The sequence below is a fragment of the Phoca vitulina genome, unplaced genomic scaffold (genome assembly GCF_004348235.1).
Source record: "Phoca vitulina isolate PV1807 unplaced genomic scaffold, GSC_HSeal_1.0 scaffold7, whole genome shotgun sequence".
Taxonomy (NCBI): Eukaryota; Metazoa; Chordata; class Mammalia; order Carnivora; family Phocidae; genus Phoca; species Phoca vitulina.
Window position 1 is genome coordinate 26,582,943 of NW_022589710.1, and position 10,236 is coordinate 26,593,178.

Below are 10,236 nucleotides of genomic sequence, written 5' to 3' on the forward strand. Positions count from 1 at the left end.
CTACATATTTATTTATATATTGCTTATTGCAAAGGTAATAAATGATTATTTTAAAATCTGTAACATTACAGAAACACAGAACAAAGAGTGATCACTCTCCACAGTCCTACCCTCAGGGATAATTACTACTAACATTTTGGTAGATCTTAATCCAGACTGCCTGGTTTCATTTCCAGCTTCTACATTTCGCTGGCCACCCTGGACAAGTTATTGGTCCTCACACTGCCTCAGTTTCCTCAATTTAGAGTAATATTACTGGTTCATAAGGTTTCACAAGGATTTAATAAGAAGCATTCAGCAGGGTTATTAGCATATAGTAAGTACTTGATAAATGCTAATTTGTGTACATGTGTTAGTCAAGATAGACTAGATTATATTGCAATAACAAACAATCCACCCAATTCTCAGTGGCTTAACATAACAAAAATTTATTTCTTGCTAATGCTGGATATCTTATGCAGATTGGCAGGGCATTTTCTCCATGCAGTCACTCACGGGCCCATGGTAATGGAGATTCTACCCTGTTGTGGTCACACTCTGCAATACATGGTGCTTTTAGTCACCACAGCAATGAAAAGAGACTGTAAAATCACACATGGACTTTTTTACTGCCTCAGCCCAAAATTGACATACTCCACTTCCGCTTACAATTTACTAGTCAGAGCTCATAATCATAGCCCTGCCCTGCTACAAGTAAGCTGTGGACATGTGGAATGTGGAGTGCAGAATATTTGGTGAGTGCTACTACCTCTGTCAAGTCCACCTTTTTCCCTCTAGTATGGTAGATTATCCAAACTGTGTTGCAGTTTTTATGTTTTTTTTTTTTAAGCTTCGTGTATCATGGACATCTCCCCATATCAATACATATTCATTCATTCATTGACTATTTTCTTTAAAGATTTTATTTATTTATTTGAGAGAAAGAGAGAAAGCACGAGAGAGGGAAGGGTCAGAGGGACCAGCAGACTCCCCACTTAAGCAGGGAGCCCAACGCAGGACTCTGTCCTTGGGACTCTGGGATCATGACCTGGGCCAAAGGCAGATGCTTAGCTGGCTGAGCCAGCCAGGAGCCTTCTTTTTTTTTTTTTTTTTTTTTTTTAAGATTTTATTTATTTATTTGATAGAGATAGCGAGAGAGGGAACACAAGCAGGGAGAGTGGGAGAGGGAGAAGCAGGCTTCCCGCGGAGCAGGGAGCCCAACGCCAGGCTTGATCCCAGGACCCTGGGATCATGACCTGAGACAAAGGCAGACGCTTAACGACTGAGCCACCCAGGCGCCCCCACCCAGAAGCCTTCTTGTGAATATCTTTACAGGGAGAGCATCCCAAGAAAATAAAACTATTAGTTGACTTGGTGATGTGAACATGAAGATGCATTTTCCTATTTTTGTGTATGTTTAAAAGTTTCCATGAAAATAATTAAAAATGAAAATTAAAACTGGTTGTAAAGCTGACATCCAGATTTTATATCAGCATTTTGGAAAAGAAAAATCATATAAAGAATTTAATAAGTACTCTCAATTTCTTTAAAAAAAAAAAAGGTTTTACCAATTTACCTCCTCAGAAACACTGTTTTAACTTGTTTCTCTACATCCTCACTGACTAGCTCCTATACAATACAGCACTTGATTACAGATTGTTTTGTTCATCACTACATAATTGTACTGTGTATGTTAGTCTTATCTTTCCAATTATTTGTTAAACTTTTAATTGTATCTTACTTTTTATCCCTCTTATCATTACCTTTAAAGTGATTAGACATATAAATTCCTTATAAAAATTACCGATTGAGAAGTAAAACTTAGTGATGACTTTAATTTAAATATAACTTCAATTGCTAATAATTCTCATAACATTTTGCTATGTTGAGAATGAAAAAAATTAATAAGCTGCACAAAATATATCCACAAGCAATTTAAAAATTTTGAGTATTAGAGAACCAGTTTAAAAATACTTTATTTTTTTCAAGTAATTGGCTAGATGTGAAGTACAATTTAAATAGAGACCTTTCTTAGTCATATACTTATCATGATTCTTCCACTAAAAAATTTGTTTTTTCAATGATTTACTTTCTGTTGCCATACAACTAAGCTACATTGCACAAACATTTTCAGTAAATTCTCAGTTTTTCCTTAAGATGACAGAGAGTCTCAACAATTAGATGATTGTGATTGAAGCAAAAAATGAAATCAGCCTTGTTCAGCCCAAAGAGCTTACTGAACTCTAAAAGTAATTTGGCTAGATTGTGGGGTAACGCCCAGACACCAACGAGGAGTGTCTCTGAAAGATCACTCACTTAGAACCACCCTGCATTTAGGGGAAGTGGTGACAGGCTGGTCAAGGAAGACTCTTGTTACAAATTTGTCAGTGTTAGTCACACAAGTAGAACATAATGTTTAGAAGAAAATATATGACAGTGTTGGAAAGCTATGTTGGAAGAGCTGTGGCCAAAGAAAAGAGAATTACCAATTGCACTTCCATGACACAGATAACTTGGAAATATGGTGCATAAAAATGTTTTGTTTTCATAATTTAGTTCACTCTAGTTATGATCCTGGTTATATGAGGCAAAATCTCTATTTTGAGAATAGATTACCTCAGGAAGGAAGAATTACTGCATGATGCTGACATTAAGTTAGAAATATTTTTAGGATTTTAGGATTCAGAATGATTAATTTTTCAGTATCAGACTCTCTAAATCATAGGCCTTATCTAATCATAAAAACAGTTTTGGAATAGTGGCCATACCTTAGTGTCAAACACAGAAAACATGGCATCATAATTCACAGGTCACCAAACTACTTTGAGACTGTAAACAGTAATTTTGATCTATGAACCTTAATTTCCTCATCTCAAAAAAATGGAGACACAGATTATTTTCCTTCTCCATTTTACTGGTATGTTTTGGGCATACCAAATTCGTGAGCCTAGTTCTTCTCAGCAAAAACTTGAGCAAAGGGAAAAATAATAGTAATAGAACCATTCATGGTGCCTTTGAAAATGTTTCCTGTTTTAATTGCTAATCCTCCTCTGAAGGGAGAATTTCCTTAGATTTCAACCTGAGGACTGAAGGTACTTTACACTGCTCTGTCCTATCACAGATTCTTTGCTCGATCATCATTTATTCATTCAATCTTTTAGTGAGTTGGTCATTCACCAGCTAGGGTCATTCCAGCTAGGGACTGGAGATACAAAGAGGGATAAGACAGTTCCAGTCCTCAAGGGAGACCAACATTATACAAGTATTTACAAATGCACTGAGTTTATGCAAAAGTAGTACGGGATGCTTTGGGAGCTTCCAGCAGGGGACTAGGTAATGTATTTTGGGGATCAGAATGGGTTTTAGAGATATCAAAGCTAAAACAAGAAAAATGAGTTGGCTAAGCAAAGAGTATAAGGGAAAGTGATTTAGGCAGAGGGACTAGCGCTGATTGATTTTGAGGTACTGAAAGGAAAGCCAACATGGCTACAGTATAGAGAGACAAAATCCAGATCTCAGAGGCCTTATTAAGGGTTTGGTCTTTATTCTGAGAGTAATGGAAAGCCATTGAAATTTTTTGTTTGTTTCTTGTTTTATATGTTTAAGCAGGGAAGTGACATAATCACTTGCACTTTTAAAAGATAATTTTAGGCACTATCTGCAGAATGGAGGAGAGGATGGCGCACAAGTAATATATGTGGGGAAAGAGGAGACAATTGGAGGAAACAAATTATGGGGTTGGCAAAGAGGAGGAGGAAAAAGTGAACTGATTCAAGAGATATTTAAGAGACAGAATCAGTAGGATTTGATTGTGAGGGAAAGATGAATCAAAGATGACTTCCAGATTTCTGGCTTAAGGAGATGGGTGGATGCCATTTATTTAAATAAGGAATACTAGAGGAAGAGGAAGTTTGGGAAGGAAAATCATGAATCATAGTTGACCGGCACATAGCCTACACAATAAGCCATTTAGAATACAAAGATCTCAGGGTATAGATTACACATAGATGTGCAAATACAGGTTCTCATCAAAATCATGCTTATAACTTGATCCCTAAGTCTTGCTTTTTAAATTCTGGATGATATTTATACCCTTTCAGTGGTCTTTTACTTTCCTATTCTTGGGCATTTCAGATCTTTTTAGGCCAGGTCTTGAGTGTTATCCTGGTGTTCCAGCTTTAAATTGCATAGCTTGAAGCCTCCTCTTTCTTTCTTTTTTTCCTTTTTCTTTTTCTCCTCTTCTTATAGATTGTAAAACCATAACTTCTTTTCTTTAATCCTTTGATCTCTCATGTAAGATCTGATTTCATCTGAAGATCATTCCCATAGCTTGAATTTTCTTCATTTCTTATACTTTATTTTTCTTCATTGGGTTCTAATAACTCAATAACTTCCTTTCCTCCGGCTACTAATCTTCCTTGTGTTGTATCAATTTCCAAAATGGAACAAAAAAAGGAGAAAACTATTATGAAGGAAGAAGCATATTTTATCACAAGCTATTATTGCCAAATGTTGCTGGGGGACACCTGTTTCACAGTGATGAAACAGGTTTGAACTGAATGTCTACAAATGTTTTTCAATCTTCACAAAAGATATAGCTAGAAATAAGAATATAGAAAAATTGAAAATAAAGGAGTAGAAAATATATATCAGGTAAATACTAAGCAAAATAAAGCTAGTATAAATCTATTAATACCAGAAAATGCAAGATTTGAAAGCAAAAAGCGTTACTAAAGAGGGTCACTAGATATGATAAAAGGATCAAATCACCAGGAACAACAAGGAGTTAGAGACAAATACCACAATCATAATGAGAGATTTCAACACCTATTTCTCAGTGATACATCAAGCACATAAAAAAGCAAAATTGACAAGATTATAGAAAATTTGAACAAAACAAATTAATGTGTTTGTTTCAATGGACACATATAGGCCATTCCACCCAAAAACTGCAGAATATATATTCTTTCGAGTGGAATACTTTTGATAATATTTGTGACCCTATAGGGGCACCTGGGTGGCTCAGTTGGTTAAGTGGCTGCCTTCAGCTTGGGTCATGATCCCAGGGTCCTGGGATCAAGCCCTGCGTTGGGATCCCTGCTCAGCAGGGAGTCTGCTTCCTCTCCCTCTCCCTCTGCCCCTATCCCCTCCTGTGCGTATGCTCTCTCTCAGATAAATAAATAAAATCTTTAAAAAAAAAACCCGCAATGTTCTATACTTAAAAAATATATATTTGTGACCATATATTGGGCTATAAAGGAAGTCTGAACAAATTTCAAAGGAATGGTATCATACATATTGCATTCTTTGATCACAATGGGATAAAATAAAAAATCTGTACTGAAAAAATAATTATAAAAACTTCATATGTTTCAAGACTAAGAAACACACTCATGAATCAGAAAATAATGGAAATTTGAAGATCTTTAAACTGAAGGATAAAAATACTGCATATTAAAAAATGATGCGGATCACTACTTCTAGACATGATGGAGTAACTGATATTGGGCTTGGCCTCATGCCATCAACAACCATAAAGTAGCAAAATATATGAACAAGTTGTTTTCAGGCAGTGGATGATAGACAGTATGAGGAAATGATCCTTAAGATAAAGGAAACGTATAAGGTGACCTTTATATTTGCCTTGCTGTTCTGAATGGGGGCACTTTCTGGTGTGTGGGGTGGGAAGGTGAGCCCAAGAGCAGAGCAGCAATATTGCTAAATAAAAGAGGCAGAGATCAGAGTTTGAGCTGCTGAGATGGCTGCAATTTGTGGGTCAGTATACCCCAGATGGTTGAGCTGTGAGGGAGGGAATCTTAAAGGTCTGTGGGAAGGTTATCTTCAGGAGTATGGCTAAGTGTTTGGCTGCACATACACAAAGCGAGACCATGTGAGGCCTACCAGTAGTGACTGAAAACTTACCACAAATGCCAGTGCTGGAAGATTGTGGAATTTCAATCCATTCACACTAGAGAGATCTTATTGAGTACCTTGGGCATTGACCCTGTACTATAGGCCAAACCAGAATAGGATCAAGGTGAATCCCTGTAATCTACAGCCTGCCTGAACAAAACTCAACACTCTTTAAATAAAGACAGTATAATACAGTTCCTCACAGTGTAACAGCCAAAATTGTTTTACACAAGGAAGAAATTACTAGACAAGCAACTCAAGAAGTGGGGAAACTAGTGACCATTAATCAAGAGACAAAATAGTAGAAACAAAGATGATCGCAGATGTTGGAATAAATAGATGTGGACTTTAAAGCAGTTATTATAAATATGTTCAAGGATTTAAAGAAAAAGGTGGAGTTTTCCTTTAAAAGTGTGAGTGAACAGATGGGGAATCTCAGCAGAAAAATGGAAACTAGAAACACAGAGCTAAATGGAAATTCTATAACTGAAAAACTGCAAACAGAGCTTAGAGGGAAACTTATTGTCTTAAATGCTTCTATTAGAAATGAAGAAAGGCTAGAAATTAATGCCAAAAGCATAAAACTTAAGAAGTTAGAAAAGAAAAAGAAAAAAAGAAAAAGAATAAACAAAACAGTAGGAGGGAAACAGAGTAAGAGAAGAAAATGTAAACAAATTATACAAGGCCAATGTAAAAGAATACTAAAGGCAGCAAACTTCTAGCAAGGTTGGTCAAGAAAAAAACAGAGAATGAGCAAATAAACAATAAAAATGAAAAGGGGGGCTTAGAAATGCTTCTAACATTAAAAAGATAAAATTATGCTAATTTTTTTGAAAATTAGATTAAAATTGATAGTTTTAGAAAATGTGACTTCCTGCAGAAGTTCGTCCTATCTCAAGAAAAAATTGAACCTCTGAATAGTAGTTCTGTAGCCACAATATAAATTATCAGTAAATTAAAATCTTCGTGCAAAGCAAACTTCAGACCCAGAGTTCTATCAGTCAAGCACCTTACAATTCCAATAGTATACAAATTATATAAGTGAATAGAAAAGATCAACTCCCTAACTTTTAAAAAATAAAGTGAGTATAACCCTGATACCAGTATAACCTAATAGAGGACTTGTCATGACCTTAGTGAAAATCCTAAATAAGTTCAGTTAGAAAATGGAATCTGACAGTATGCAAAGGAGATACTACTACATCATTACCAGGATGGGTATATCTCAAATCCAGGATTAGTTTAACATTAAAACCAAACTATGTTTGGGGCGCCTGGGTGGCTCAGTCGTTAAGCGTCTGCCTTCGGCTCAGGTCATGATCCCAGGGTCCTGGGATCGAGCCCCGCATCGGGCTCCCTGCTTGTCCAGGAGCCTGCTTCTCCCTCTCCTTGTGTTCCCACTCCCCCTGCTTGTGTTCCCTCTCTAGCTGTCTCTCTCTCTCTGTGTCAAATAAATAAAAAAATAAAATCTTAAAAAAAAAAAATAAAACCAAAATGTTTGATTAAATTCAACAGATTTATAATTTTTTGAAAAAGCTTCTTAATAAACGAATAAAAAGGACCATTCTAACCAGATAAAGTTACCTGACAAATACAGCAGCTAACATTATTCTTAATTTGATATATTGAAAACATTCTTGTTAAGCTCAGGAACAAGACAGGTAGCATAAAGGAGAAAAGATCTAAGTGGGTCTTGGGGTGAGAAAGACACCCCTGGAACTCTGGAATACTGTGGCCCAATCTAAGTAAATGAATCATGTTTATTGATTATAAGACTCAATATTTTTTTTTATTTTTTTATTTTTTATTTTATTTTATTTTTTTTTATTTTTTTTTTAAAGATTTTATTTATTTATTTGAGACAGAGAGAATGAGAGAGAGAGAGCACATGAGGGGGGGAGGGTCAGAGGGAGAAGCAGGCTCCCCGCCGAGCAGGGAGCCTGATGCGGGACTCGATCCAGGGACTCCAGGATCATGACCTGAGCCGAAGGCAGTCGCTTAACCAACTGAGCCACCCAGGCGCCCCTCAATATTTTTTTTTAAATAATTTCTTCCCAAAATAATCTATACATTCGGTGCAATTCCAATCAAAATCCAGATGAAATTAGTGTGTGTTTGTGTGTGTGTAACTTGTTAGACTATATCTATAATTTATATGTAAGAGCCATATATATACTTATGAAGAAGAACAAGGTGGGAAGATTTGCCTTACAGGTTACCTTATTAAAAAGCTATCGTGATTAAGCCTTTTGGCTCCCTGAGCAGCGTCATAGCTGTTGGCAAGAACACATGCCTTACAAAAGGTGGCAAAAAGAGAGTCAAGAAGAAAGTGGTTGATCCATTTTCTAAGAAAGATTGGTATGGGGGCGCCTGTGTGGCTCAGTCCATAAGTGTCTGCCTTCGGCTTGGGTCATGATCCCAGGGTCCTGAGATTGAGCCCCACATCAGGCTTCCTGCTCAGCAGGGAGCCTGCTTCTCCCTCTCCCACTTTTCCTGCTTGTGTTCCCTCTCTCGCTGTCTCTCTCCCTGTCAAATAAATAAATAAAAATCTTAAAAAAAAAAAAAAGATTGGTATGATGTGAAAGCACCAGCTATGTTCAGTATAAGAAATATTGGAAAAACACTAGTCATAAGAACTCAAGGAACCAAAATCACATCTAATGGCCTTGAGGGTTGTGTTTTTGAAGTGAGCCTTGCTGATCCTGCAGAATGATGAAGTTGCATTTCAAAAATTCAAGCTAATTACTGAGGATGTTCAGGGCAAAAACTGCCTGACTAATTCCATGGCATGGGTCTTACCCGTGACAAAATGTGCTCCAAGGTAAAAAAATGGCAGACCCTGATTGAAGCTGATGTTGATGTCAAGAATACTGATGGTTATTTGCTTTATCTATTTTGTGTTGGTTTTAACACAACAGTCAGATTCAGAAGACCTCTTATGCTCAGCACCAACAGGTCCAACAAATGTGGAAAAAGATGATGGAAATCATGACGCAAGAGTTACAGACAAATGACTTGAAAGAAGTAGTCAATAAATTGATTTCAGACAGCATTGGAAAAAGACATAGAAAAGGCTTGCCAATCTATTTATCCTCTCCATGGTGTCTTTGTTAGAAAAGTAAAAATGCTGAAGAAGCCCAACTTTGAATTGGGAGAGCTCATGGAGCTTCATGGTGAAGGTAGTAGTTTTGTAAAAGCTACTAAAAAAAAAAAAAGCTACTGGAGATGAGACTGGTGCTAAAGTTGAATAAGTTGATGGATATGAGCCACCAGTCCAAGAATCTGTTTAAAATTCAGACATTTAATGGTGACAGATAAAAAATCTTACTTGTGATACCTAAAAAAAGGGTGTAATAAGGCAGTGTGGCGCTGGTTCAGGGATAGAAAAAGTGACCAATAGAATAGAACAGGATACCTAAACAGAACTGCACCTGTATGGAAACTTGATTTGTGACAGGCTTTTTTTGTGGATCAGTGAAAGAAAAAATGGACTTAAAAAAAAAGTGTTAATACAATTTAAAATCATGACATTAAATTCCTACATTCTACCAGGCACTAGAATAAATTCCAAATAGATCAGTAATTGGAATGAGAAGGGCAAATGATAAAACTTCTTGAAAACCATATAGGAAAATATTTTCTGGCTTTGGAGTCCAAAAGGATTTTTTTTTTTAAGATTGATTGATTGATTGATTTGACAGAGAGAGAGAGAGCATACAAGCAGGGAGAGCGGCAGGCAGAAGGAGAAGCAGGCTCCCCACTGAGCAGGGAGCCCAATGTGGGATTCGATCCCAGGACCCTGAGATTATGACCTGAGCCGAAGGCAGACACTTAACCAACTGAGCCACCCAGGCACCCCCCAAAAGGATTTCTTAAAGATCCAAAAAGTATAAATCAGAAAGCAAAGATGACAGCCAAAACAATCTTGAAAAAGAAGTCCAAAGTTGGAGGACTCACACTTCCCAATTTCAAACCTTACTACAAAACTATAGTAATCAAGACACTGTGGTGATGGCATAAGGGTAGACCTATAGATCAATGGACTAAAATGGAGAATCCAGATATAAACCCTTCCATTTACGGTCGATTGATTTTCCCCAAGGGTGCCAAGCTAATTCATGGAGAAAAAATAATGTTTTCAACAAATGGTGCTGGGACAACTGATTATCCACATGTGAAAGAATGAAATTAGACCCCTACCTGAACCCTACACAAAAATTAACTAAAAATGGATCATAGACTTAAATGTAAAAAAGCTGTAAAACCACTAGAAGAACGCATAGTAGTAAATCTTAGTGAACTTGGGTTAGACAATGATCTCTGAGATACAACTCCAAAAGGACA

The 10,236-nt window shown here is 36.7% G+C and overlaps 1 pseudogene; it reads left to right on the forward strand.

Annotated features, from left to right (window-relative positions):
• The first annotated feature begins 6,317 nt into the window (after positions 1–6,317).
• On the forward strand, positions 6,318–9,182 carry LOC116632688 (annotated as a pseudogene).
• Positions 9,183–10,236: the final 1,054 nt, after the last annotated feature.